The sequence below is a fragment of the Phascolarctos cinereus genome, unplaced genomic scaffold (genome assembly GCF_003287225.1).
Source record: "Phascolarctos cinereus isolate Bilbo 61053 unplaced genomic scaffold, phaCin_HiC Scaffold_9;HRSCAF=440, whole genome shotgun sequence".
NCBI classification, from domain to species: Eukaryota; Metazoa; Chordata; class Mammalia; order Diprotodontia; family Phascolarctidae; genus Phascolarctos; species Phascolarctos cinereus.
The window spans coordinates 99320232-99347711 of record NW_027556402.1 but is presented as its reverse complement, the minus strand read 5'-3'; the positions used below and the strand labels follow the sequence as shown (position 1 = coordinate 99347711).

The 27480-nt window shown below is 36.8% G+C and overlaps 1 pseudogene; it reads left to right on the top strand.

Annotated features, from left to right (window-relative positions):
• The first annotated feature begins 2967 nt into the window (after positions 1–2967).
• Positions 2968–9840, top strand: LOC110213676 (NADH dehydrogenase [ubiquinone] 1 alpha subcomplex subunit 5-like; annotated as a pseudogene).
• The last annotated feature ends 17640 nt before the right edge of the window (positions 9841–27480 follow it).

The window sequence follows — 27480 nt, the reverse complement described above, 5'->3', positions numbered from 1 at the left end:
ATTCTGAGATTCTGTAAGTGGGTGGAGAAGAAGTGTAGGTAAGTAGTTTGCATTATCCTTTTTGAGAAGAATGACAGAGGAAACTTTTGATGCACAGTATAATTCATATTAACCTTAGGCATTTGCTAGCCATGTGAACTTTGGTAAATCAGTTGTCAACTATGAGGCTATTTCTTCAACTATACCTAATTGCAGTTGTTATTGATGTTCAGTCATTTCAGTCATGTTTGACTTTTTATGACCACTTTTGGGGTTTTCTTCTCAAAGGTACTGGAGTGGTTTGCCATTTCCTTCTCCAGCTCATTTTACAGATTAGGAAACTAAGGCAAACAGGGTTAAGTGACTTACCCAGCATCACATAGCTAGTAAGTGTCTGAGGCCAGATTTGAACTTAGAAACTTGAATCTTCCTGACTTCAAGCCTTGTACTCTATCCACTATGCCATCTAGCTGCCCATACCTAATTACAAAACTTTTATCAAATGAGATAATTTAGTAAAATGCTTTCCAAACCTTAAAGTTCTATATAAATGTACACAAACATATACTTTTGTTGGGAGTTGCACTAGGTGACTTTTGAAGTCCCTTCCAACTACTGGGACCATAATTCTATATGGCACTTTGGAGTTTATAAAACACTTTCCTCACAGAAATCCAGTGTGGTATAGAAATATAAGCTCTAGGTACAAATAACTTTCATTCAGGGGTTTAACATTGTTTGTCCTTTCAGATATTTAATAATTTAAATTAGATCAATTATTTAATAAATCTATTTATAATTGAATGAACTTTAAAAGAGAAAAACACACTAGAAGGCTGACTGTCTAAAGATTGACTTTTTTAGGTTATTGTGTTGTCTCTGACTTTTTTTCATCTCCAAATTTCCCTCTGAAATAACATTGATCAATAGGTTCTATTTATAAAAGACTATCAGTGATAGAAATACATTTGAATACATTGTTCTTTCTTTGTTCATTCTAAACATGAAGGGAAAAATAGGATTGTTGCCCTGAATGTTTTGCTGACCTGATATATGAAATAATGAAATAAAAAGCTTAATAAAGGATTGTTGGATATTAGAAAGCATTGAAGAAATATACCTGCCTTGTGGAAGAATGACTTGTAGTCTGACATCCTATATTAGTCAAGACAATCTGAGATTTATTTATCTTGTTTGATGATGTCCCCTCAAAATAGACACAGTTTGTCCCCATTCTCTCACTTCTTTTTCTTCCTTTCATCTCTCAAGTTTCTTCTTCTTTTTTTTAAATCAGAATTTAATTACTACAACTCTCATTACCTGCAAATTTAAATATTTTATCTCCCCCAGGCAGAATATAAGGTCTTTGAGATCAGAGACTGCTTTATTTTTGTCTTTGAATTTCTAATACTTAGCACAATGCATTGCATGTAGAAGTCACTTAACGGTTATTGATTGAACTTAATTGTTGAACTATGTTATAAGAAGGTTTTGGGGCCTGCAAAAAAAAAAATATATATATGTTATATATATATATGTTCTATATATATATGTGTGTGTATATATATGTATATATGTGTGTGTATATGTATGTGTATATATGTATATGTATGTATGTATGTGTATATACATGTACATATGTATATATATATATATATATATATATATATATATATATAACCTGCAAATATATACATATGCATATACATACACACACACACACACACATATACACACACATATAGTGGCATTACTCAGAGAAAAAAGCCTTTCTTTCCAGGACTGTCCTAGATAGCAAGAGCCCCATAACCACAGTCATAAGGAAGATGTTTTAATCAGGGCTTTACCTCAGGGTGCTAATATTTAAAGGGGACTGATAGTACATGTGTTCCTTCAGCATATAGAAACCACTCAGCTTAGCACAAAGTTATTAAGAATATTTAGTTAACATAGGAAGTTAACAAATAGAGTAATTCTCCTTAGATGATGCCCTCCCACACACAACTCTATTTTTCTCTTTTCCCCCAGTCAACAAACTCTCAAGTACTGACCTCCTTAATAGTCCTGAAATCTATTTCCCCTCACTGGACAGCATCCCAGAGCCTCTTCCCTGACAAGACCACCTGTTCCCCTCAGATCTTGTGCTCTGAGGCCTAAGGTTTCTTTCAAGCTCTCTTCCCTTTACTGAATTTGTTTTTCTGCTTCAGTTGGAAGATTCTTTGTTCATTTGTTTTGTTTTGTTTTGTTTTGTTTTGTTTTGTTTTGTTTTGTTTTGTGGTGCATACTCTAGGTGCCAGAATTGCTAGTATAAGTCTTTCCTCAGGGTTATTGTCACAGAGACTTGATAGACTAAGAATGCTAGCTGCAGAGTCATTGAAGTTATTGGGTCTTTTGCCCTCAAAAGGCAATTTATTGCTCATGGAATCAATATGGTCATGGAAGAGGAGGACACAAACTTACTCTCCAATGGAAAGGAAGAAAAGCAAGAAGATCTGAGACTATATGACATGACAGAAATTGAATGAAGAAAGGGAGATAAATGCCATCAAGGGCAAACTAGAATTGAGAATAGAATGGAGCTGGTAATATTATCAGAATCATGTCTTCTTCCAAATTTCTCTGTTTACCCATCCAACCAATAGACTTCTGGTTTCCCCTGTGACCAGTGGTTCACTAGCCCCAACCCAGCCCAGTCCAGCTACAGGGGAAACCTGTTCAATTCAATCCTTATTTGTACGTATATGCCATTTGAAATTGGGATTAAAGTGTACAAATCATTTCCTATGATCTGTGTCCAAGTCTCTAAGCCTGGTTTGCAATTGAGAGAAAAAAGAAGGCAAAACAAATGACGGGAATTTTCTTCAGCCCACCTCAAGGCAAGCTTAGCAGAGAATTTCTATTTTTTAGTCTTTTTTGAGAGATTCGTACTGCAACCTGCTTGTGAACCTGGAAGAGATTTGACAAGGAAAGGAGGGAGATTCTGAGAAGATGGAAGAGCCGGTAAGAAAATTCAAAGCTCTCCAATTTCCTTCACAAACAGACAGAACATAGCCTCAGAATGAAAGTAGAGTGGCAAAAATAAAGCAGTTGTCCTCCTAAGACAACTTGAGAGGGCCTCAGGAAAGACAGGATTTCCGGAGACTGAGGTTTGGCCTGAGTGAAGTGCAGACACCTCCAGTCTTATTCTGCTGAATCAATAAACAACAAGGCCTAGGGGCAGCTCCTTAGGGAAGCAGACTAGGCCTCAAGAATATTCACCTAAAGGACAGTGTGAGGTTCAGACTGTTCAGTGGGGGGAAGATTGAAGGACCACTCCCTTACTGTTTCTGGATCCCAGGGCTAGTGGTACTGACCAGACCTAATCCTGGGCTGTAGCTGTAGGCAAGGAGAAATGAGCAAACACCCAGTGAGTGCTGTACCACAGGGAGACAGAGTATTTTTGGGACAACATGTCTGGGGTCCCTAACTGTGGCTTAAGGAAGGAGAGGAGTCCCTGAAATTGAGCCCATGGATAGAATTTGGAAAATAACATCAAAGAGGACCTGAAGCCTGGGGCACAATTACCCACAACTCAGGATTAAAACCTGATTACAATAATAAGCTGCTAAAATAAAATAAAACAAATACAAGTAAAAATGAGTGAGTAAAGGAGAAAGAGCCCTACCATAGATAGTTACTATGGTATAAAATAAGATCTGGGTTCATATTTAGAGGAAGATAATGAGATTTTTAAAAAGTCACTCGTACCCCAAAAAGTAAAGTCAAATGGTCACAAGCCCAAAAGGAGATCTTAGAAGAACTTTAAAAGGACTTCAAAAATCAGAGAGATTGAAGAAAAATTAAGAAAAAAAAATAAAAGCAATCCAAGAAAATTATGAAAAGAAAGTTAACCAAAGAGGTCTAAAATCTTAAGGAAGAAAATAACTCTTTTAAAACTAGAATTGGGCAAGGGGAATCAAATGACATTATAAGACACCAAGAAATAATAAAATATAATCAGAAGAGAAGAATCCAAAACATCTCATTAGAAAAATAATTGATTTGGAGAACAGATCAAGGATAGACAATATCAGAATTGTTGGACTACCTGAAAGTTATGATCATGAAAAGAAATCTTGAGGTGGGACTTCCAAGAGCCAAGATAGTAGAGTAAGTAATAAATCACCATGGGAATATTCACCTCCAAACAAACATAAAATAGAGTAAAATAGAGTCCCCCAGACAAATTCTGGAATAGCAGGACCAACAAAAAGATGGGGTAAAATTGTCTTTTAGTCCAAGAAACTTGGAAGATCAGCAGGAAAGGTCTGTCTACTGGGATAAAAGGGGAGCACAATCCAGAACAGGAAGCATCCCAGCAAGCCCTGAGCAAACCAGAAGAAGATCCCAGCCCTGGTGTGGTGGAGAAGGCAAATATCAACACCAGGGCCCCGCCACCCACCCATGCTTAGCTGGCAGACACCAGCTCTGAGAACTGCCAAGTGCTTCAGCATGGTGCAAAAAAGTAGACACCAATCCTACCAGTGCCTAAACAAACCAGTGCCTGCACAGCCCCTGCCACATGCTTCAGCTTAGCCTGGGCAAACAGGCAGCCTCCAGTGGCCAGACCACCACTTGCTTCAGTGTAGCCCCAGGGAAACATAGAAATGCCCTACTTCTGACTCAGCTCCAGGTAAGCTGCTAGACCCATACAGCCTCCAGCAATGTCAGCCACCTCCCCTCAACCCCTCAGCACAGCATCCAACATGAGAGTCCCCTGAGGGGCTCAGGGCAACAGTAGTGCAGCACCAGGTAAACAGGGCCTGCAGCCCCTGGAACAAGAAGCCTGAGACAATGCCCCTTCCACCCCAGGAACAGAGCTCAAATTTAAAAGAAAGGGAAAAAAGCCAAAAAAGATGAGCAACAAACAACAATAAAAAAAATAACCATAGAAAGATGATATGGTGACAGGGAAGGTCAAGACAGACACTCAGAAGAGAACAAGAATGTCAATACACTTATGAGCAGGGCCCCACACAAAAATGGGAAGTGGTCGCAAGCCCAGAAAGTACTCATGGAACAACTCAAAAAGGAGTTTAAACAATCATATAAGAGAGGTGAAATAAAAATTGGGAAAGGAAATGAGAGTGATGCAAGAGAATTATGAAAAAAAAAAGGGTCAGTAGCTTGGAAAAAAAAAACTGACTTAAAAATAGAATTAGCCAAATGGAAAAGGAGGTACAAAAAAACAATGAAGCAAACAACTCCTTAAAAAGTACAATTGGCAAAATGAAAAAGGAAGTACAAAAGCTAAATGAGGAAAGATGCTGCCTAGGCACTTTTTTTGATCATGACTTTCAGGTTGTCCAATAATTTTTAAATTATCTTTCCTGATCTATTTTCCAAGTCAGTTATTTTTTCCAATGAGGTATTTTAAATTTTATTCTATTTTTTCATTCTTTTGATTTTCTTTGGCTGATTTTTGGTGTTTCATAGAGTCATTAGCTTCCACTTTCCCAATTCTAACTTTTAAAGTTATTTTTAATGAATTGTTTCCTTCTATTAGATTTTGAACTTCCTTTTCCATTTCCCATTTTACTCTTTAAGGAGTTCTTCTCTTCAGTGAGTTTTTGTGTCTCCTTTTCCATTTAGCCAGTTCTACCTTCTAATGCATTGTTTTCTCCTTCCTTTTCCAAACTATTGACTCTCTCTTGCATATCTCTTATTTTTGTTCCCAATTTTTCTTCTACTTCTTTTATTTGACTTTTAAGATCCTTCTTGAGGTCTTCCATGAAGGTTTTTTGGGCTTGAGACCCAGTTCATATTCCCCTTTGAGGTTTCAGATGTGGGTATATTGACAATGTTGTCTTCTTCTGAATTTGTGCCTTGATCTTCCCTGTCCCCATAATAAGAATCTATGATCATTGTCTGTTTCTGCTTTTTGTTAATGGTGTTTGCCTATTTCTTGGCTTTTAAAGTTGAGATCTCTTGCTTGCTGGAGCACAGGGGCCACTGACCCAAGTTTCTTGTGCTAGAGGCCATGGAATTGGTTACCGGCTTTGTGGGCTGGGATATCTATCAGGTGCTGGCAGCTGGAGGCCACAGGGTCTGGCAGCTTACCTGGTGCTGAACTGGAGTCAGCAACACTGAATCTCTTAGGGTGTTGGGGGGTGTCTGGCCCCTGAAGGAAGCCTACTTACCTGGGCTTTTTTGAAGCACTGGAAGGCTTGGCTGCCAGTGGATGCCTGCCTGCCTGAAGCTGTGCCTCCTGGAGCTGTGCTTCCTAGAGTTGTGCTGAAGCACCAGGAGGTTTGGCTGCTGGAGGACATCTGCCACCAGGCACACATGTGATTTTCTGAGCTGGAGTCTACTAGTTTCATTGCATGTACCAAGACATGTGGAGGTCCTGGTGTTGGTGCTTGCTTGCTCAACCACCCTGGGCTCAGGATATCCCTCTGGTTTGCTGAAGTGTGGCTTGCCACTAATCTACTGGGACACCTCTAACCCTAACCCTAACCCTAATTGCGCTCTATTGCTCCCCCTGCACCAGAGCAAAAGGAACTTTTCCAATTAATCCCCCCAAGCTTCCCATGCTACAAGACTGCCACACCTTGTCTTTCTGCTGGCTCAGCTGTTCCAGGGTTTTTCCTGGGCAATATTTTATTGAATTTAAATTTCTATCCTGTGTAACCTTCTACCACTAAGACCTTTCTCACTAGCTAGACTTAAGCTAGCATTTTCACCAACAATTGTCTTTGGCAATCTCATCTAAGGTCATAGATTCAAGTATTTGTATTCAAGCATACTTTGTATTGCTTTGCTTTGTTTTGTTTTGATCTGGTTTTGGTCCAGGTGCAATTCCCTTGGTATAATGATCTCCTAATGGATTCTAGGATCTATATAAGTAGTATTCATTTTTTTCTGCTGAGCTGCAAACTCTATTTCCAACTAATAGGGAGCCCTATCTGTATGCTTTAGCAGCACCTTAAAAATCTTTTTTTTTAATAGAATGAGTCTATCTTTTCTCCTAAACAGACCACCTTTAGATTTCATAAATCCATTATTGACACCAATCATGCTCAAAACCTCAATATAGTTTATTACTGTGCACATAGTTGACAATTCTACTTTTGAAACATTTCTTTAATTTCTTGAACTATAACACCACTTTCAAAATATTAGTATCACATCTTATTATCATCTGTCTATTATAATAGCCTAATAACTGAGCTCCTCTTTCATTCCCTTAGCCAGAGTAAACTTACATATGTTCAGATCTGATCTTGATGTGCCTCTCTTCAAAGTATTCTGTTTTTAAAAAATAGTGTAAAAAAGGACAAAGTATTCTATGTTTCTGTAGTGCTCATCATGTAAAACTGAAACTACACAGATTGGCACAAAGGATCTATTTTCAAATTTGGGGTTCCGATAACTTTCTGTGTAACTTTGTCTAAATCATAAACTCTCTCTGAACCCCACTTTTTTCATTTAAAAGTGACAGAGTTAGACTAGATGGTTTCTATTTCCTCCCATTCTGTAATTTCCCTTCTGGCTGATACAATTGATAATGACTGAAATTTTCTTGGGAAAAGTGCAAATTCAAATATTGCGAAGATATGACTTCACATGTGCCATGGAAATTAAAAATTAAATATCTAAAATCAAAGCAAATAAGGTGCATTGAGAATAAGTATGCATGTTTTAACAATATATGTTTGTTCAACAAACACTGATTTAGGCCCATCATATACAAGGAACTGCCATTTGTAGAAAATTACATTCTTGTGGATAATTTTATTGAATGATATCTCATGAATATAACTCCTACCTCTCATTTTTAATTTTAGATACCTTGGAATGATTCATTGCAAATTTTCCATCAAGTATATTATAAAATTAATTGTTGTAATCTCTTTTGTTAAAGGCTTGAGAACTTTGCAACTTGTTCTAGGTGAAGAGGAAGAAATTGAAGTCCAATGATAGTTCTTATGACCAATTATTTAAATTTCTCATGATTTTGAGGTGATGAGAGAGTTATGATTAACTCTCTTAGGGTGATGACCCTATTGATATACTATTTTCTCTTCTCGTAGGAGGTCATAACACTAATAACAGACTAGCACATTCTTTACTCTTACTACAAAGCTAGTAATGTTTTATAATAATGACATATAAAGAACTATCAATAAGTCAAAATGCTGAGTGTTAATCCTTATTGAAATATTTCTCCTTTGCCAAATTATTGCAGTTTTGGTTAAAAAAGTGAACAATTTGGAAAGTATCACATTTCATAATGTGACAAGGAAGCTTTCAAGAAATTAGGAAGATATCCTTACCATAATCCTTGAGTTCTTTAAACTAACCACTGTCTCTAGATATCATGGATTATGCTTACAATTTTTAAAAATAATGTTAAATCAACTTTATCTACACACTTCATTGATTAAATTCACATTTCATTCATATGTTTTTATGAAATTTAGAAGATAACCAGGCAGCTTGAGGGATTAATATTGCTTTGGCATTTATAAAACACCAGCTATGAAGTTATACATAAAAAAAAAGAATGATTTGTATGACAATTGTATTAATGTTCACTCAAATAAAATAGAAAAGGCATACAACCTCTTTTCTATATGGCTGAATAATCTACTTATGTTCTGTTTCATTCCTATGAGGAATAGCTCCCGAGGAAACTGATCCCAGTACCGTATACATGATAGATTCTTTCTATGGTCATTTTTGGGAAATTTTATGAAATTGCTTCTTAGGATTGGAAGATATGGATAAGTTGTAAAAACTAATCTTACTTAGTGTTAAAGCCTTTGAAAAAATATGCATGGATATAAATTTTCTTTTGCTGATGGATTATCATGTTGATGAGATTGTCATAGGTCCTAATATAGTTCATAAAGAACCTATTAAAAAAAATGATTCTGAAGAGAAATGACCACTGTGCAATAAAATAGATAGCAGCACAGAAATGTTAAAAATTCAGGTGCAACATGGATCAGTATAGAGAGGTCTGACTTCAGAGTCAGAAAGACCTGGGTTCAAGTCTCCTCTCTGATATATACTGGTTTATTCCTCTTACTCAAGTTCCTTCACATCTCTGTGTCCTCAAACAACTCCCCAGTCTCCAAGTTGCAGAAGAGTTGCTAAGCTTCTTTGTTACAGGGAGTTTTTTTCATGAAAAGGGGGACTTTCTCTTTCATCCCCCTCAATTCCTCCTTCTCTCCTCCCCTTCTGTACCATCATTTCCTTTCCCTTCCACTTCTCTCCTTCTTTCTCTTTCACCTCCTCCCATTAACTTCCTCTTTTCCTCCTTCTTAACATCATTCTTCTCCCTCCTCTCTTTCCACTCCCCTTCTCCCTTTCCTTCCTGTCCTTTCACCCTCCTTCTATTCTCCTTTTTCTCCCTCCTTACCTTTCCTCTTCCTTCTCCCATCTTCCTCCCCCTTCTTTTCCCTTTCTTTTTCCCCCTCTCCTTGTAGTAGACCGGGGAGGGCAGCCAGATTAACTAGGAATGATCCAAGTGTTTTATTTTTGTAGACCACAGGTCTTGTTGGACTGGCAGTATGTGAGACCCCATGGGAGCAGCTAAGATTATTATATTTGAAGATTCTTGATGCTCTTGAGTTTATGCCCTCAAATGCAGCCTATAGAAAGTACACAGAACAGATTACAAATGAAAGGCTGAATATGGTAAAAGAGGAAACAAATCTTCAGATACTAGAGGAAAAGCTTCAGGCTAGCTAGCTAGAAGAGTTGATTCTTCAGGCTGAAAATGAATTATCACTGGCAAGAAAAATGTTGACATGGAAACCCTGGAGGCCTTTAGTGGAAGAACCGCCAGCCAACCAGTGGAAATGGCCATTATAATAAATGTTAAATAGCTATGATATATAAACTTTAAATCATTAAACATCTGTTTAAATACTACTAAAATATTTTTGAATTATTGGAACTTTATTAACAGGAAAACTGAAACAAGGTAGTTAGGGAAAAAAATTAGTGAGGGACTAATGTATGATAGGGATGGACCATGGTCATTTTAATCTGAAAAGCATTTATTCATAAAACATTATTTTAAAAATGCTTAAAGAAAGTGATTGCACTGTAATTTGGAAAATCTAACCAGAAACTTTTTTTTTAAATCTTCAATCCAAGAACAAAGAAAACAGCAGAGACTAATAATCTAAGTCACAAGAAACAATCAGAAATTGAAGTACAATCTGGATAGGAAGATTTCCTTTAGTATTTTTCAACATTTAGTTTAAAAGTTTGCCCTAAGTTATGTTAATTTCTAAGAAAGAACTGAATAAGGTGGTATGCTTGAATTTTAATTGAACACTTTAAAAATGTTGAACTGTTGTATGGAAAATATCTGATTAGCTGAGATTCTAAAACTTATTAATTGAATGTTTTTATATAATTGCATGCATTTTTCCACATTCTGAAAGTAAGATAAAAGGTTTTCAAATTGAAGTTGACTTACTTGGCTTTGAGTGTATGTACTTAGTGAAGGAAAATCTAATTTTAATTCATGCAATTTGGCTCTTATACATATTAAACAGAAATGTTTACTGAAAAAAATGAAAAGGGGGACTTGTACATCAATTAAATCACAGGTCTAAATTTTTAAAAAAGGAAGGAAGGGAGAGAGGGAGGGAGGAAAGGAGGAAAAAAGAAAGGGAAGAAGGAAGGGAAGGAAAGGAAAGAAAAAAGAAAATGAAAGATGTACAGGGCATATTTTTCATCCTCACCTAAATGACTTCTTTCATCCACTATGTAGATGTCCACATTCCAATATAGACTTGGGGGTCTATGTCTCTGGCTATCATCTTATATCTCTTGGCCTGTTCCTGACTAAACTCTTTAAGAAAGACATCTACAAATCATTCCTCCACTCCCTCTTTCACTCAGTTCTAAACCCTCTATATCAGGCTTCTGATCTCATCATCCAATTGAAACTGATCTCTCCAAAATTACCAATGGTCTCTTAATGGCCACTCTCTTCTGGATATTCTCTTCTCTCCAGGATTTTATAGCATTGCTCTCTTTTGTTTATTCTCCTCTCTATCTTCACTGCTTAGTCTACTTTTCTGCATTTTTCCTCCAAGAAATTCCTGCTAATTGTAGTTGTCTCCCAAGGCTCTATCCTGAGACCTCATCTCTTCTTCTTTTCTATTGTTATCTCATTAGCTCCAGTGGATTCAATTATCATCTCTAAGCAGAGCAGATGATTCTCAAATCTATTTATCTAACCCTAACCTCTCTCTTGGTCTCCATTTTCCCATCACTTACTTCCTTTTGGATATCTATCTCAAAATGAATTCCTCATAGACATTTCAAATTTGACATCTCCAGAACAGAATTCAATATCTTCCCCACCTCTTATCTTCTCCCAAATTTCCCTAGTACCATCAAGGGAACCATTCTTCTAGTCATATAGAATTGGTTTCATCCTAAATCCTCATTTTCACTCATGCCACACATCCAATCTGTTTTGAAGTCTTGTCATTTCTACCTTCCTATATCTCATATGTTCTTTATATCCATTCACACTGTGATGAATAAAAAGTCCCAGAGACATAGTTACTGTGTAATGAATAATCAATTTCTCAATTAGGCTAGCAAATAATCAATAAATTGGTGGTGAGTGGTCTCTTTTGGTAACCAAAGATAAAACCATGGAGATCCCAGAATGTTTAAAAACCTTTGGAAAAGATGATTCCCCCGACATATAGAAATCAACTCTCATTGATAAACAATCAATGACAGGGTGGACATAGTAATGAAGAGGTAGGCTCAAAGTCTTCTGTGTCTCCTGCTGAGATTATGATTTGCTCATGAGGCTCAGCTGCCTCCAACAATCTGGACAAAGAAATCTATCTCTACCCAGACCACTCTAGTTGGTTTTCTCCTTCATAAGCTGAGCCATTCTACATTCTAATGGAAGGTTCCAAGGATAGGGATTTATTTCCTTTGGGAAAAAATTCATCTAGACTAGATTCTGTTTGTACTTTAAATAGAAGTAAGGTCCTTTAGTTGAGTGGGGTCCTGCCAAAGATCAAAGAGAATGTACCCCAGGAATTTGTGCAATCTTATCTATCAGCAATGTACTTTAGAGACTGCCTGAATGACCTGAGCTGGTCTCTAATGAAGAAATAGAAGGAAAAATCCTCAATATTAATTTAATAATTGGTTATTAACATAATAGAAAAAGAATCATTTCTCTCAGCACAGACGGTACCAGAGTGAAGACTTTCTTCATAGCACATATGAACTAGTTAATACAGCCTTGTTGTTGGTATCCTTGCCTCAATACTCTCTACTTGACTGCTCACAGCTGGAGGTTGGATCTTTCCAAAAGCCTGGCTTAACTATATTACCCCATTGCTCAATAAGATCCAGTGATTCCCTTTTACCTCCAAAAAAAATCCTCTGTTTGGCTTTTAAAGGCTTTCACAACCTGACTTCTTCTTACCTTTCTAGTCTTCTCATACTTTACTCCCCTCCATATAGTCTATAAACTATCCATTCTGGACTCCTTGGTGTTGCTCATACCCAAAATTCTATTTCCGTACTTTGCAACTTTTTAATATTGCCCTTCCCTGCCCCAGTTCCTGCAATGCTCTCCCTCTGCTCTGCCTCCTGGCTTCTGTGGCTAATTTCAAGTTTCAACTGAAATACCACCTTCTATAGGCTTTTACTGGTTCTTATTTCTGCCCATGCCTTCCCTCTAAGATTACTTTCCATTTTCATCTACTATATTTAATAGGTGCAAAATTATTTGAATATTGTTGCCTCTATAAGAATATTAGTTCTTTCACAATAGGGATTGTGTTTTCGCATTTTTTTTCAACTTTTTAACTTTTGACTTAATGTGGTGTCCAGGACACAGTAAGTACTTTGCTGATTGATTAAGTAAAAACTTTTTGGGTACTAACCTGTAATTTCATTGGTGTTTGGAATTCTTTCTACCAATGCAATTCATCACCTTATTTTTAACTTATAGTATTAGATGACCAGAGAACAGAAAAGTTAAGTGCCTGTTCAGGATTCTACTTGTCCTTGAAGATAAGACTTGTGCTCCATTATTACTGACTCCAAGGTTACCCTCTATCCAACAATCCATACTGTTTCTCAATATTAAGAATACTTAATAGAAATGAAATGGCAGCTCATGTTAGGTATTATAGAACCCTAACTTAGGTCACTTTTTTTCACTGACATTGTCTTCGTTCTGGTAAATCCTGAAGCCAAGTAAGATTATTTAGATTTTCATTACTATGCATATACTTCTTCAAGTAAACGGGAGAAAGGAATCATTAAGCAGGAAAACTGGTGAAGGATATTTGTTCAGAGCAATAGAAATCAGGGCTTTTTTAATGTTTTGACTTTGAGTGATCACTGAAGCAAAGATTTTTCCTTTGGAGCCTATAAGCTGTGTTTTCTAATATTCATGTGTCTTATTAAGGTTAGGAACTGAAGCAGATGTCACAACTCAGCCACTGCTTTGCTGTTTGATCTGGAAACAAGTACATACCTGCTTTAAGCTTCAGGTTTCTGATCTGTTAAATGAGGATGGGGAAATGCCACCTGATCTAGTACCTCAAAATTGTACTTATCCTGTTAATGAGACAGAGCTGTGATTTTAGTGTTACAGATCAGCAATTGTCATTTTTCATTTTGAACTTTACTTTGTTTTTATTGACTTGAAAGTTTTGATTAAAAAGTGAAGAATAGAAGAATAAAAATGAAAACAAAAATCTTAAAGCTTTTAAAATATATGTATTGTGCATATATATATACACATATGTTTATATGTATGTATATGTGTGTATACTCAAAATATATTTAAAAGCACCTTAAAAAGATGCCTTCTACTATCATGATATACATAGAGAGTGCTCTGGATAAATAAATCTCCAATTGAACTTTCAGTCTCCCAAAGTGAATTTCAGATCTGACCAATGATAAATCAGGCTCAATTTCAATTTTGAAAGTGATCGCATTCAAAGTTAGTAGACAGTGGAAACTTGAGGTCCTAATAAAAGTCATTTTGCTATGTTAGTGGCAGCTTTCCCACCATGAAAAATATATATGCAAAATTGAAAAGAAAAAAAATAAGAAGAGCTTCCATGCACTGACTAAATTTGGATTTATTTCTCATCCTTTATCAAATACCATTTTCTTGATAAAGCCTTCCCTTCCAAAATCTGCGCAATTTTGTTTCTTTTCCTTATCAAATAGACAGCTTTCTGTCAACCAGCAGCATTTCTGCTACTTTTTGTGTGACTAGTTCTTGGAGGAGGAGGGGAAGCAGGGAGTAGTTGCTAAATTCCCTGTGTTCTGGTAGCTATGACCAAATTTTTTAAGATGGCGGCAAAGTCACTTCATCGGCTCAGTTGGCTGACCTTAGCCACTGTAAATGGCTACATGTAATTAATATAGGTACATCAACATAGCCCTAGTTTTGAAGTGAAATTTTATCTTATTGCTGGCACCACTAATACTAACCTGATCCTTATCTGTCTAAGAAAAAACATTCCTTCGTAACAGGCCTGCATAACTCTTTACAACTTGCACATACCTCTTGAAAATTATGAAAGGCCCTTTGTATCAAAACCTGGGGTAAACAGGACATATAAGACCTCTTGGAGGTATCTGCTGGTTTTGGTAGCGTGATCGGGTTAATCTGCAAGTTGTACTCTGTTTCAAAAATCTATGAAGAGAAACATAGTCTGCAATATTCTTTTCAATTCTCTGTTTATTCATGGGCAAATAAAGCCCTTTAAAAAGGAAGAAGAAATCTCAATAAAGAGAATGTTATGGAAGAACTCTGGCCACTGGGATTGTGGTAATCCATGGGTGGTACAGTTGAAAAAGGACTCGACTATGGGTAAAATTAGCTGGACACTAAACTCAACTCTTCTACTAGATAATTGTGCATCTTCTCTTTGAAATTAAGGGATTGGCCCAAGTCAGGAGATGTTTATAATTAAGCTCAGTTATAAAACCCTGTGACTATGGGACTTTTTTTTTTCTGACATTTCTGTATTTAGTTTTCTTAATCAAAAAAAAAATCCTAGCTACTCCTAAAGTATTTCATCATGGATTCTTTCATTCTCCCTTATAATTTTTTTTTGTTTGCTTTTTGGTAAGACAATCAGGGTTAAGTGACTTGCCCAGTGTCACACAGCTAGTATTTGTCAAGTGTCTGAGGCCGGATTTGAACTCAGGTCCTCTTGACTCTAAAGCCAGAGCTCTATTTATTGTGCCACCTAGCTGCCCCTCTCCCTTATAATTTTAAGTGGAAAGCTTTATTCCTTTTTTAAAGGCTAACCATCCTACCTTCATTCTTGGCTTTATCCTCTTCCATCTTTCTATGAAGGCTTGCTCCTTCCAGTCAAACCCTTTCTCTTTGTGTTCAAACATGTATGATCTAGAGATCTTTGCTTGCCTCTCAGGCCTCCCTGCAGTTCCTGCACATTTCTCTTATCTTTTTTTCTGACAATTTTCTTAAACGGTCATTCCCATCAACTTTCTCAAAATTCTGCCTCATTTTCTCATGACCCTTTTCATTCTTAATCCCCTTCAACTTAGTGTCGGTCCTAACCCTTCCTCTGAAAATTTGTTTTTTAGAGACTACCAGAAGATTATCTAAATAACAACTCCTCTCTTTACCTTTCTTCTGCTCATTCACCACTGTTGATCACCCCCTCCTTCTTGGCTTAATGGGAACAACATTGAAGTGGAATGTAGGAGGTATGGTTCCTAGTTTGTATTCTGCCACTAACTAGTGATGCAGCATTAATTTTATCAGGAATTTAATATCTCTGTGTTTCTGTTGCTGTGCCTTTTCTGTGCAATGAAGGGGCTGTCCCAGGTACACTTAGCATGATGTCTGACACATAGTAGGCACTTAATAAATGATTGTTTCATTGTTAGCATTTTCCCATTTCTCCATCTATTGAATGAATTGGATTAGATAGATTTCAAGGTCCCTTCTAGCCTCTAAGTCTTTGTTATTCTTTGAATTCTCTTTTCTGGCTTCTGTGACTCTAGAGTAGGTGATTCTTCTATTTCTCTGATCGGTACTTCTCTGGCTTTTTTGAAGACTCTTCTTCCTCCTTTGTCCCTATAAATAGGGGCATGTCTTGAGGTTGAGTTCTTGACTCATTGCTCTTTGTTCTCTGCTTTCCCTCAGATTGTTGTTGTTCATTCTTCATTTTCAAAGAGGACCAATGACATAAGAATGGTGATGTCTTCTCTTGCAAGTGAATTGCATGTAAGTGAAGCAGGGCTGCATAGTCATTCACCTCACTCTTTCCTCCAGAGTCATCAGAGTCTAGTGGTAAGGTCATCTATAGATCAGGATGACTGGCAATGGTCCCAGATGCAGTGGGAGACCTTGGCCTTTTTAAGCTAAAGTCTTTACCACCTTTGGAAATTACATCCCTTCTTTTGCTCCATCCATCATCTCCATGTGGACTACTTTTAAATGGATCCCTCTTGTCATGACTACCCCTCTGAGCTCTCATCCCACACCTCCTATGAGACATTTCCATTATGAAATCCAATCAGTATCTCAAACCTATATGTATAATGCTGATTTTCTCCGTTCTGTCAATAGTAATATCAGTTTTCTGGTCACTCAGGTAGGAATGCTTGGGAGTATCTTACACGGAATAAGTATGCAATACTTACTTGATGGAAGAGAGTGGATTAGAGACTAGAACTCTCCTTAATGCCTCTCTGCCTCATCACCCATGTCCAAGGAATCACTAAGCCTTGTGGTGCCTTCCTCTCCAACAGCTTTCATGAATGCTTATTTGCCATTTCTAATGCCACCATCCTTATACAGTTTCCTTTCATCTTGGGTCCAAATTATTACAATAGCCTTTTCACTTGTCTCCGGCTTCTAGGCTCTCTACTCTGTACTACAACTACAAATATTTATTAAGTATTTATTCTTTGCAGCAGTAAATGCTAGGCAATTGAGGGAAAGAAAAATCCAGGAAAAAAAAAGTTCTTCTTTATGGGGTTTACAGTCAAGTACTAGGACATTATAAGAGATAATAACAGTCATAGAAAACTAACATCTAGGTGAAAATTAAATGCTTAGTAAAAATCCCAAACTAATTTTCTTATTTTTTAAATTCATTTTTTATTTAAATTAATAAGTATATTTCTCTATTCCACTCCACTCCTACTGAGAAAGAAAAAAAAAACAATAGAACAAGTATATATAGTCTAAGAAAAAAATAATTCCCACATTGATCATGTCAAATATTCATGTCTTATTCTTCATCTTGAGCCTATCATCTCTCTGTCAGGAGGTGAGTAGCATTTTTCAACATAATTCCTTTGGAATCATAATTGGTCATTTTGTTGATCAGAGTTCTTAAGTCTTCCAAAGGCTTTGTTTTTCTTTTCACATTGTTGTTATTTTCTTAAAATACAGGTTTGAACATTGCACTTTCTTTCTCAAATATTTTCTATGGCTTCTCAACATCCCCAAGATCAAATTCCAGATCTTCCCCTTGGCATCTACCTGGCATTCCAATTCTAATGCTCTTTTGTTCTTAAATATGGACCAACCACTTCACCGTATTTCCTTGCTATCCCTTAAACATGTATTATTAATAAAGAAGCAGCATCTACAGCCCTACCAATAGGAATGTCTTCCAAGTTCCAACCATGATTTTTTGTACCCAAAATATAAGACTTTTAAAATTTTACTTCATTTGATCCAGTCTAATATCATAGTTTTTCAAGGCCTTTCTGTATCCTGACTTTGTCATCCAGTGCATTATTTATCCTGGATCCTAGGTGGTGAATATATATATATTGAAATTTGCTAGATAGTGTTAGTTAGATCTCTCGACCTGCAGTCAGGAAGACTTGAGTTCAAACCTGGCCTCAGATACTTACTAGCTTTGTAACAAGCTAAGTCATTTACCTGCTGCATGCATCAGTTTTCTCATCTGTAAAATGGAAGTAATAATAGAACCTACCTCTCAAAGTTGTTGTACAGATGAGATAATACATGTAAAGCACTTTACAAATCTTAAAGCAACATAACCTCTAGCTATTATTATTATTGTTATTAATATTATTATTATTATATTTAAATTTGATGACAACAATATTTCTTTATCCAAGTCATCAATAAGCCAAAAAAAAAAAAGGTTAAACAGCACAGTGCCAAACTCTGTTCCCCAAGGTACTGTATGGCTCTGGAGACCTCTAAGCTAACACTGAACCATTCACAATGAGTCTTTGAGTAGACCACCTAACAAACTCATCAGATTGTGGTATTGTCTAATCCATATCTCTCCATCTTCTTCACAAGAAAAGTAGATGTTTATTCAAAAGCTTTGCCAAGATTTAAGTAAATTCTCTCCAAAGAATTTCTCTTATCTCCTATTTCTGTAATCCTGTCAAAAAAGGAAATACATTAGTTTAGCATGACTTACTCTTGATAAAGTCTTACAAGCTCTTTGTAATCACTGAATTTTTTTCTAGACATTTGCCAACTATGCATTATTGAATTACCCCCAGGAATTTTGTGTCAAGCTTACTTACCTGAGTTTGAAGTCAGTGATTGTTTCCCCTTTTTGAAAACTGTAACATTTGCCCTTCTTCAATCCACTTTCATTTTCCATAATCATTTAATTATTAGTGACAGAAGGGCTCAGCAATCATATCACATCTGCCATTTTTGTTTGTTCTGTTTTGTTTTGTTCTTGTTTGTTTGTTTGTTTTTTCCAGAACCCAAAGATGTGGTCCATCTGGGCCAGGTAAAGAATTCTTCACATTCAACTAGATGATCTCTTACTATCACCTTACCTCTCTTGGGCATCAACTCCCTGTTAGTCATTTGTATTCTTTTATTTCCAAAGCAACGATCATAGGCCTAGATAAAGAAGGAAACAAATGCTTTCACTCTGTTGTCAGTTATCATCATCCCATACATCCAAAAGAAGATCCTAGGACTTCTTCAATTCTTCTTTTCCTCTCAATATAGTTTTCTTTTTTTTTTGATGCTACCCTTTTTGTTATCTTTACCTACCCTTACTAGTCTCAAGACATTTTGATATTTGACACTTCTTACATTATTCTGAGAGATTGTTCCATATTCTTATATTCATTTTCTTTTACCTGAAATTCCTTCCATGTTCTGCATATTTATTTTTAAAAGCTAAGTAAGGGGGCAGTGAGGTGGTGCAGTGAATAGAGCACTGGCCCTGAAGTCAGGAGGACCTGAGTTCAAATGCAGCCTCAAGCCAAACACTTGACACTTACTAGCTATGTGACCCTGGGCAAGTCACTTAACCCCAATTGCCTAAAACAAAAAAAAAAAGCTGAATAAGTTAGTGAGCTCCTAGTACATACATTGGTCTTAGCAAAATTCTTCTTTTTTTTTCATTTGGAATTGTTTCCCCAGAATTTCATTCTTGAGTACATAATAGGAACTAACATTTTTATAGCACTGAATGTGTGTCAGCCACTATGCTAAGCACTTAAAAATTATTATTTCATACGATCCTCAAAATAACCCAGAGGCAGGTAGGTGTTCTTATTATATACACTTCACAGCTGAGAAAACTGAGGCAAACAAGTTAAGTAATATACCCAAGGTCACACAGCTAGCAATTGTCTGAAGCCAAATTTTAACTTAGGTCTTCTTGACTCTAGGCCCTGCAAGCCATCCACTGCATCACTCAGCTGTCTGACACACATCAGATTATTCCCATTTTTTTTCTCTTCTCTTCTATCACAATCTCTGGGAAATACTGATTATTTTCCTCCAGGATTCCCCTAACTTCTAACCCAGGAATAATTTAGTAAGAAGAAGAATGAAATCTAGGATAAAATTTTCACTCATTGTTTATTTCATCTTTTGATGAATAAAATTATTGCCAAAAATAAGTTAACAAATTCTTAGCTGTTCTGCTTTTGGAAGAGTGGGTAAAAAATATCTAAAAAATGAGGTCCCGCTTTACTACTATCATGCCTTTGTACAAGTTTATGAAATGTTTCCCAAACTCTCCATCTGTGCTCACTATCGGCACAGTATTTTATTATATACAATGTCAAAAATCCTTTGTATTACTTCCTTCTTTGATCTTAACCTCAATATTCCACATCTCTACTCTTACCCCCTCTGTTTTTCAGATTTCCCTACATGAATGTGCCTTCTTAATATACAATGATGTCTAATCCACTTCCCCAGTTAAAATGATGGCAGAGTATGAAACATGCAAAGACAGCATTTATAGAGCAGATAGTCACCTAGTTGATGACAGCTGATATCTGGGGGAGGGGAGAAGTTGAGCTATGGGATTGAGGCAAGGGGTATTGAAAGTATATGGATTCTGAAAAATAATTACCAAAAAAAGTGACCTAATTGGTGCTGAGGCCTCATTAATTTGAACATTGAATTCCATTATTTCTATGGAAATCACATTAATTCCTGCATATACTTCTAAGTCAGTAACTTGAATAGCTACTCTAGATGGAGAGCTACAGTGGTCTTGGAATGAAGAAATCCAAGCTCTGTGTCAGACACACATACTCATGATAAAAGACTACTCATTTAACCTCTTAATGCCCAAAGAACTCCATAAGACTATAAATCATAGAGGGATTGCTGATCTGTATCTTTGGAGAGTTTTCACACTAAAATTTTCTTATACCAAAGCCATTACAGGTCTAGGGGGAAAAAGAAAAAATCCCATATTAAGAAAGACAAATAAGAAAGATATATTACATTCTTCCTACTTCTGTCTCTTTTTCTCTGTCTCTCTTTGTCTTTCTCTCTGTCTTGCTTTTTGTCTCTCTGTCTCTATCTCTCCCTGTTTCTCTCTTTGTCTGACCCTTTCTCTGTGTGACTGCCCATGTCTCTTTCTCTGTGTCTGGCTGTGTCTGCCACTCTGACTCTCTCTCTTCCTCTGTCTCTCACTCTGCCTCTGCCATTCTCCCTCTCTCCTTTCTCATGCTCTGATGCTCCCTTCCTCCCTCTCTATGTGTCTCTGTCTCTGTCTGTCTGTCTGTCTGTCTCTCTTTCTCTCTCTCTCTCTCTCTCTCTCTCTCTCTCTCTCACACACACACACACACACACACACACACACACACACACACAGAAACACACACACCACCCTCTGGCCTCTCACATGCAGCTGTTAGCAGACATTCCTCTTCTCCCTAATGATTTCTATACTCATGCACAGGAATTTTAATTCTTAAAGACAGTTAATAAAGACCTGGGGTCCATGAATATATGCATACATATAATAGATAGAGATATTTTGATATAATATAATCCGTTTCATTTTTAATCTTAAGTATTTTATTTTCTGTATTAAAAGATACTATTCAGAGAAGAGGTCCATAGGCTTTACCAGACCAATGAAGGTTTCCACCGTACATGAAAAGTTGAAAACACCAGCTATAAAGGGACATTTAGGTAATATCCTAGCTGACCTGGACAGTTCCTTCTTTAAAGGAACAATATCAATATCTTAGAACCTACAGTGCCTCAGACTACTGCAGGATTTAGTGCAAGAAGGAACCTTAGAGATCACCTCATTTTACAGATAAAGAAACTGAGGTTTAGAGAAGTAAATGATATAACTTAATTATATGGTTCAAAACTTGTTTCAGGTCCCACGTTGAGAAATAACAGAGCTAAGGTTATAGAATCTTAAATAGAGAAATGGAGAGGATTAGAGAGTTGATCTAGAAGTTCAGTAATTTTCCCATGATCACTGAATGATTGCACTGGGACTTGATCATGGGGAAAATATGGTGCCTTTCCCATTGTGTCATCATCACTTTTCCTATTCTAGTATGCTGCTTCAATGGCATCTTCTAGAATTATACAACCATGATGTTAGTTTAGGTTTTCTAGCAACTGCTTTTAATCCAGATACCTAGTGACTGGTTTCTGAGATAAACAGGATAAGAAAAGATATTTAATGGCCTCTAATTTCCATTTCTGTGCCCCTAAGCAATTTATTTGATCTTTTGATATCTCATTTGTGCCACTTATAATATCAATATCAATCTCTATATATATATATGTGTGTGTGTCTGTGTGTGTTTATATATATACATATATGTATACACATGCACACATATATATATACATGCACATATATATACATACACACATATATATGTATACACAGGCACACGTGCACACACACACACGCACACATATATACATATATACATATATACATATATATAATTATGGAGAGAGTCTCAGACGGTGAGAGTAAGGGTTTACATGACATTTATAGGTTTGATTTAGCAGCATGGTGTAAGAGACAAGAGCACTGGACTTAAGGTCAGAAATTCCATCATTGAAATTCTGCCTCAGAACCATACTGGTTCTATAACCATAGGTAAGTCATTTAAATTCTCTGGGTCTCAACTGTAAAAAGAGAGAGTTGGCCCCTTGTTATTCTAAATTCTGTGTTCCTATTGTAACAGGACATGCACAAAACTGTCCTGCCAGCTTCTAGCTGCCCATATAAAGTCTCTGTACATCCCCTAATCACATGGGTCTCTCAGGTCTCAAGGAATCTGTGTCTCTCTTCTGTCAGTTCTATGGTTTCTCTTATACTATAAGCTGAAGAATTTTTCCCCAACCCTCAGCCTGTTTCAGTAATAGTAGCAATGAAAAGTCTCTTACTCCTCAGGGTTGCCCTTATCTCAGTCACCAGTCAGGTGCTATCTGTGGAAGAACAGTCAATAATGGGGAAGGAGATAAAAGTGTCACTGCCCACCAGTCTCTATCCACAACAAACGTAGCTTTCATCACTCCTTTGCTATTATTCCTCCAAGGTCTGGTGTCAAGCAGGGAAAGACCTGAAATCTGAAAGGCCTTCAGACAAATTCCAAACAGAACTAGATTTTCTGTCTGATTTTCCACTTACAGCTCAGCTATGGACAGAGAGGGGTTACTGAATGGACTAGGTTGAGAACCTTCAAAAATCTGTCCCCCTGAGAATTTCTGATGCTATTTCTTTCTTTAAATGGAAGCTTAAAGTGTCAGGATAATAATGATTTTTAAAAAGACTTCACACATCTATCTTTAAAATGTTGAACAAAAAGACATGAGAAGCAAAAGAGCTATAAATCAGCCTGTATAGTAACTTTCACTATCCTTGTTAAGGGGATAGAGGTGCCATTTTTAACTCTGATTGAACAAATGGAGTATAACTAATGAAGTCCTGAAGCTTTTTTACTTTATAACATTTGAAATAATCCCTGCTTTATTGGGGCATAGGAGAGCACTTTACTGAAACTGTCAGGGTATCAGAATAACCGAATGAGAAGAAAATGAGCATTTATACAGCACTTACTATGTGTTAAGAACCATGCTAAGCATTTTTACAAATATTATCTCATTTGATCCTCACAACAACCCTAGGAGGTAGGTGATATAATTATCACGTTCTTTTTATAGTTGAGGAAAGTGAGGCAAATAAAGGTTGTTGCCCAGGGATAAATAGCTGGCAATTATCTGAGGCTGGATTTGAACTCCAGTCTTTCTGACCCCAGACCCAGTACTCTATCTGCTCTGCCTTTTAGGATATTTATCTTTTTTCAAAATTCAGGTCAGTCACTATGTCCTTTTTTGAGCTTCACCTGCCCCGTATAACATTAGCGTTCTCTTCCTTCTAAAATATTCTGAGAAATCTTTGTCTGAACTCTTCTTTACTCCCAATACTTTATTAACTTTTTCTATTTTCATGGTTTTAACCCACTAGAAAAAACAACATCCTTAAGAGCAAGGATTTCTACACTTTTTTTCTGGTCTTATTCTCTCCTTGTTCCAGAACAGCATCTGGCACAGAATAAATGTTTAATTTTTTTTCATGTTATGGACACTCTTACATCATTTCATTTCTGAATATATTCCTTCCACTCCCTACCTTTTGAGTCACACCTTATAGTAGAGAAGAAGAAGAATAAGAAGAACAAGAAGAGAAGAGAAGAAAGAAGGAAAAGAGGAAGAAGAAGAAGAAAAGAAAGAAGAAAAAGAGGAAGAAGAAGAAGAACAACAACAACAACAACAACAGCAGCAGCAGCAGCAGCAGCAGCAATGCATTCAGGTAAGCTAACCAAATTGCCAATAAATTCTCAGTGTGTGTGCAATATTCCATACCCATACTCTCCTATTTCTGCAAAGAAGGAAAAGAGCTGCTTTCTCCCATCTATTCATTAGGGGTCATTATAATTCCACAGCATTCAGTTTTAAGGTTATTCTTGTTGTAATTCTTTCTCTTTAAATTATTTTAATAATTACTTTTTAATGCTATTTTGCCCTTCATCTGTTCATTGAAATCATTCCATGTTTTTCTAACTTGTTACTATTCAGCATTTGTATACACATGAAATAATATTCAAGTGTATTCATACATTTCTCTAACCATTTCCAAATTAATGGACATCTGCTTTGTTAAAAATTCTTTGCCACCACACAAAAATGCTGCTGTGAGTACTTTTGTGTATAAGAGACATTTTACTTTATTGGCCTATTTATCTAGCAGTGGGATTTCTGAGGTAAAGGGTATGGACAATTTTGTAACTTTCTTAGTCCACTACAAATCATATTACAAAATGTTTGCAAAGATTCATAATCCCACCAACAATGTATTACTGTGTCTGTTTTTCTACGACCCTTTCAATATTGTTTATTCCAATATTTATTCATTTTTGCCAATTTGCTGGGTATGAGGTAAAACTTCTAAGTTGTTTTTATTTGCATTTCTCTTATTATTAAAAGCCATTTTTGCTGCAGTTATTTGGAGCAATCTTTCATATGGTTGTTAGCTATCTTCACTAGAACTTGGCACAGTTCTTGGCATGCAGTAGGCACTTAATAAGAGCTCAGATGGCACCTTCTGCTAAGGGTCTTTCCCAGTCCCCCAGCTGCTAGCACCATCCCAAGCTATCTTGAAACTTGAATATATATCTCATATATACCAATGCATGTGCATGTTGTCTCTTATGCTCCTTGCAGGTTTTTACTTCTTTATTTATCTCCCCAATATTTAACATTAGTGCTTGGCACCTAGTAAAAGTACTTAATGAATGCTTGTTGATTGGTTAGGTTGCAACTCTTCAATACCTTTATTCTGCTCCAGGCTACACTCCTGACTTTCCTGAACTTTCTCCATATACCTCAGAAACCTCTTCACCTTGGAAGTTTATTTCACCCCTGGACTTTATATATTGGTAGTACCTTCTTTCCTCTGATTGGCTAGTTTCTCTCCAAATCTCCCTTTTAAGGAGGAGGTCCATGCCAGCCATGTTTTCATTCCTGTACAGGCTGCACTCCCGACTCACCCAGAATTTTTCCACATGCTTCTCACATGGTACTTTCATTTCCCCCCATACCTGCTTTTTAGATACCTTTTATGGATTGTCTTCCTCCTTTAGAAAGTAAACTGCTTGAGGACAGGGACTGTCTTTTTTTCTGATTGTATTTGTATTCTCAGTACTTAGTAGAGCATCTGGCACACAGTAATCCCTTAACAAATGCTTCTCAACTTGATTTGACTTGACATACAGAGTCTTCCTGAATTGATGTAGCCAAAATTATTTATTTCCTACAGACTTCAGGTGATGAACCTCTCTGAACTTAGCTAGGCAGATCTTTAGATGATAGGAAGACGTGTAGTCTGTTACTTGTCACACACTCAAAGCCCTTGCAGCATGATGGGACCTGCTAGAGTTTGGTCTTCATCAGCATAGCCATTGAGAATGCAATGATATCTCCAGGTAGCAATGAGACATCCAAATATGATTTTACTGGAGTATATCATGGGACTTTTACAGTAGGAAAACACAACAGGAAACAATGATTTAGTGGTTATGAGATCTGTAAAAAATGTTTATTATTTTAATAGTAAAATAAAACAAAATTCTGATTTTGTTATAAACTGAAAACAGGGATAGATACTCTAGGTATCCTAATTTTTCAATTACAAGAAAGTAAAAACCCAAAATTTTAGTCTACCACATAGCTTCTAACTTGGCAAGTCCCTAACTGACACAAGGATATACTATACATGTTCATATTACCATTAAAAAAAATGGAGTTCCACTTCCTGGATCCAAGATGGTGGAATAAGAAGTCAGTCTCTCTCATCCTCCCTTAATGACCTTTGAAAGTCAATAAAATATCACCCCAGAAAAAAACCCTGGAATAGCTGAACCAGCAAAAAGTGGGATGCTGCAGCCTTGTAGCCAAGGAAGCTTGGGGGATTAATGAGAAAAGCACCTCTGGCTCTGGAGGAAGGGGAGCAGTATAAGACAGGGGGATTCCCAACAATCCAGCAGCAAGCCCCACCTCAATTTATCAGGGGGAGATTGTGAGCCTCAGGGTGGTGGAACAATCTAATGCCAACATCAGGACCCCCCCGAGTGCCTCAGTACAGGCAGTGGAACTGGTAGATACCAGCTTGGAAAATCACCACCTGCAATGGTGTTCTCCAGAGCCAAATGTTCTGGTGCCTCAGCACAACTCTGGAAAGTACAACTCTAAGAGGCAAAGCTCCAGGCTGACAGACATCCTCCAACAGCCAAATATATAAGTGCCAGGCTCAGGTGAGCAGGTGTCCTCCAGGGGCCAGACTCCCCACCCCCACCCCTGAAAGCTCCAGTGTTCCTGACACCAGCCCAACACCAGGTAAACTGCCAGAATCCTAAAGCCTTCAACTACCAGCACCTGAGGCTCCAGCGCATGAAGCCAGTGACCAGGTCCAGGGTTTTCAGCACAAGAAGCTTGGGTCAGTGACCCCTGAACTCCAGCAGAAGAGATCAACTTTTTTTTTTAGGTCAGGAAATAGACAAACAACATGAACAAAAATCAGAAATGGACAATGATCATAGATTTTTACTATGGGGACAGGGAAGATCAAGGCACAAATTCAGAAGAGGACAACATTGTCAATTTACCCACATCCAAAACCTCAAAGGGAAATATGAACTGGTGTCAAGCCAGAAAAGCTTTCTTGGAAGAGCTAAAGAAAGATTTTAAAAGTCAAACAAGAGAGGTAGAAGAAAAATTGGGGGGAAAATGAGAGGTATGAAAGAGAGAGACAATAGCTTGGAAAAAGGACAAAAATTAACTATAGAAAACAAATCCCTAAAAAGTACAGTTGGCCAAATGGGAAAAAATATATTGAAGAAAACAACTCCTTAAAAAGTAGAATTGGCCAAATGGAAAGGGAGGCACAAAAACTCATTGAGAAGAACTCTTTAAAAAGTAAAATGGGCCAAATGGAAAAAAGAGGCAAAAAATCTAATAGAAGAAAATAATTCATTAAAAATTAGAATTGGGCAAGTGGAAGCTAATGACTCTATGATACATCAAGAATCAGTCAAACAGAAAGAAAAGAATGAAAAAATAGAAGAAAATTTAAAATACCTCATTGGTAAAACAATTGACCTGGAAAATAGATCCAGGAGAGACAATTTAAAAAAGTA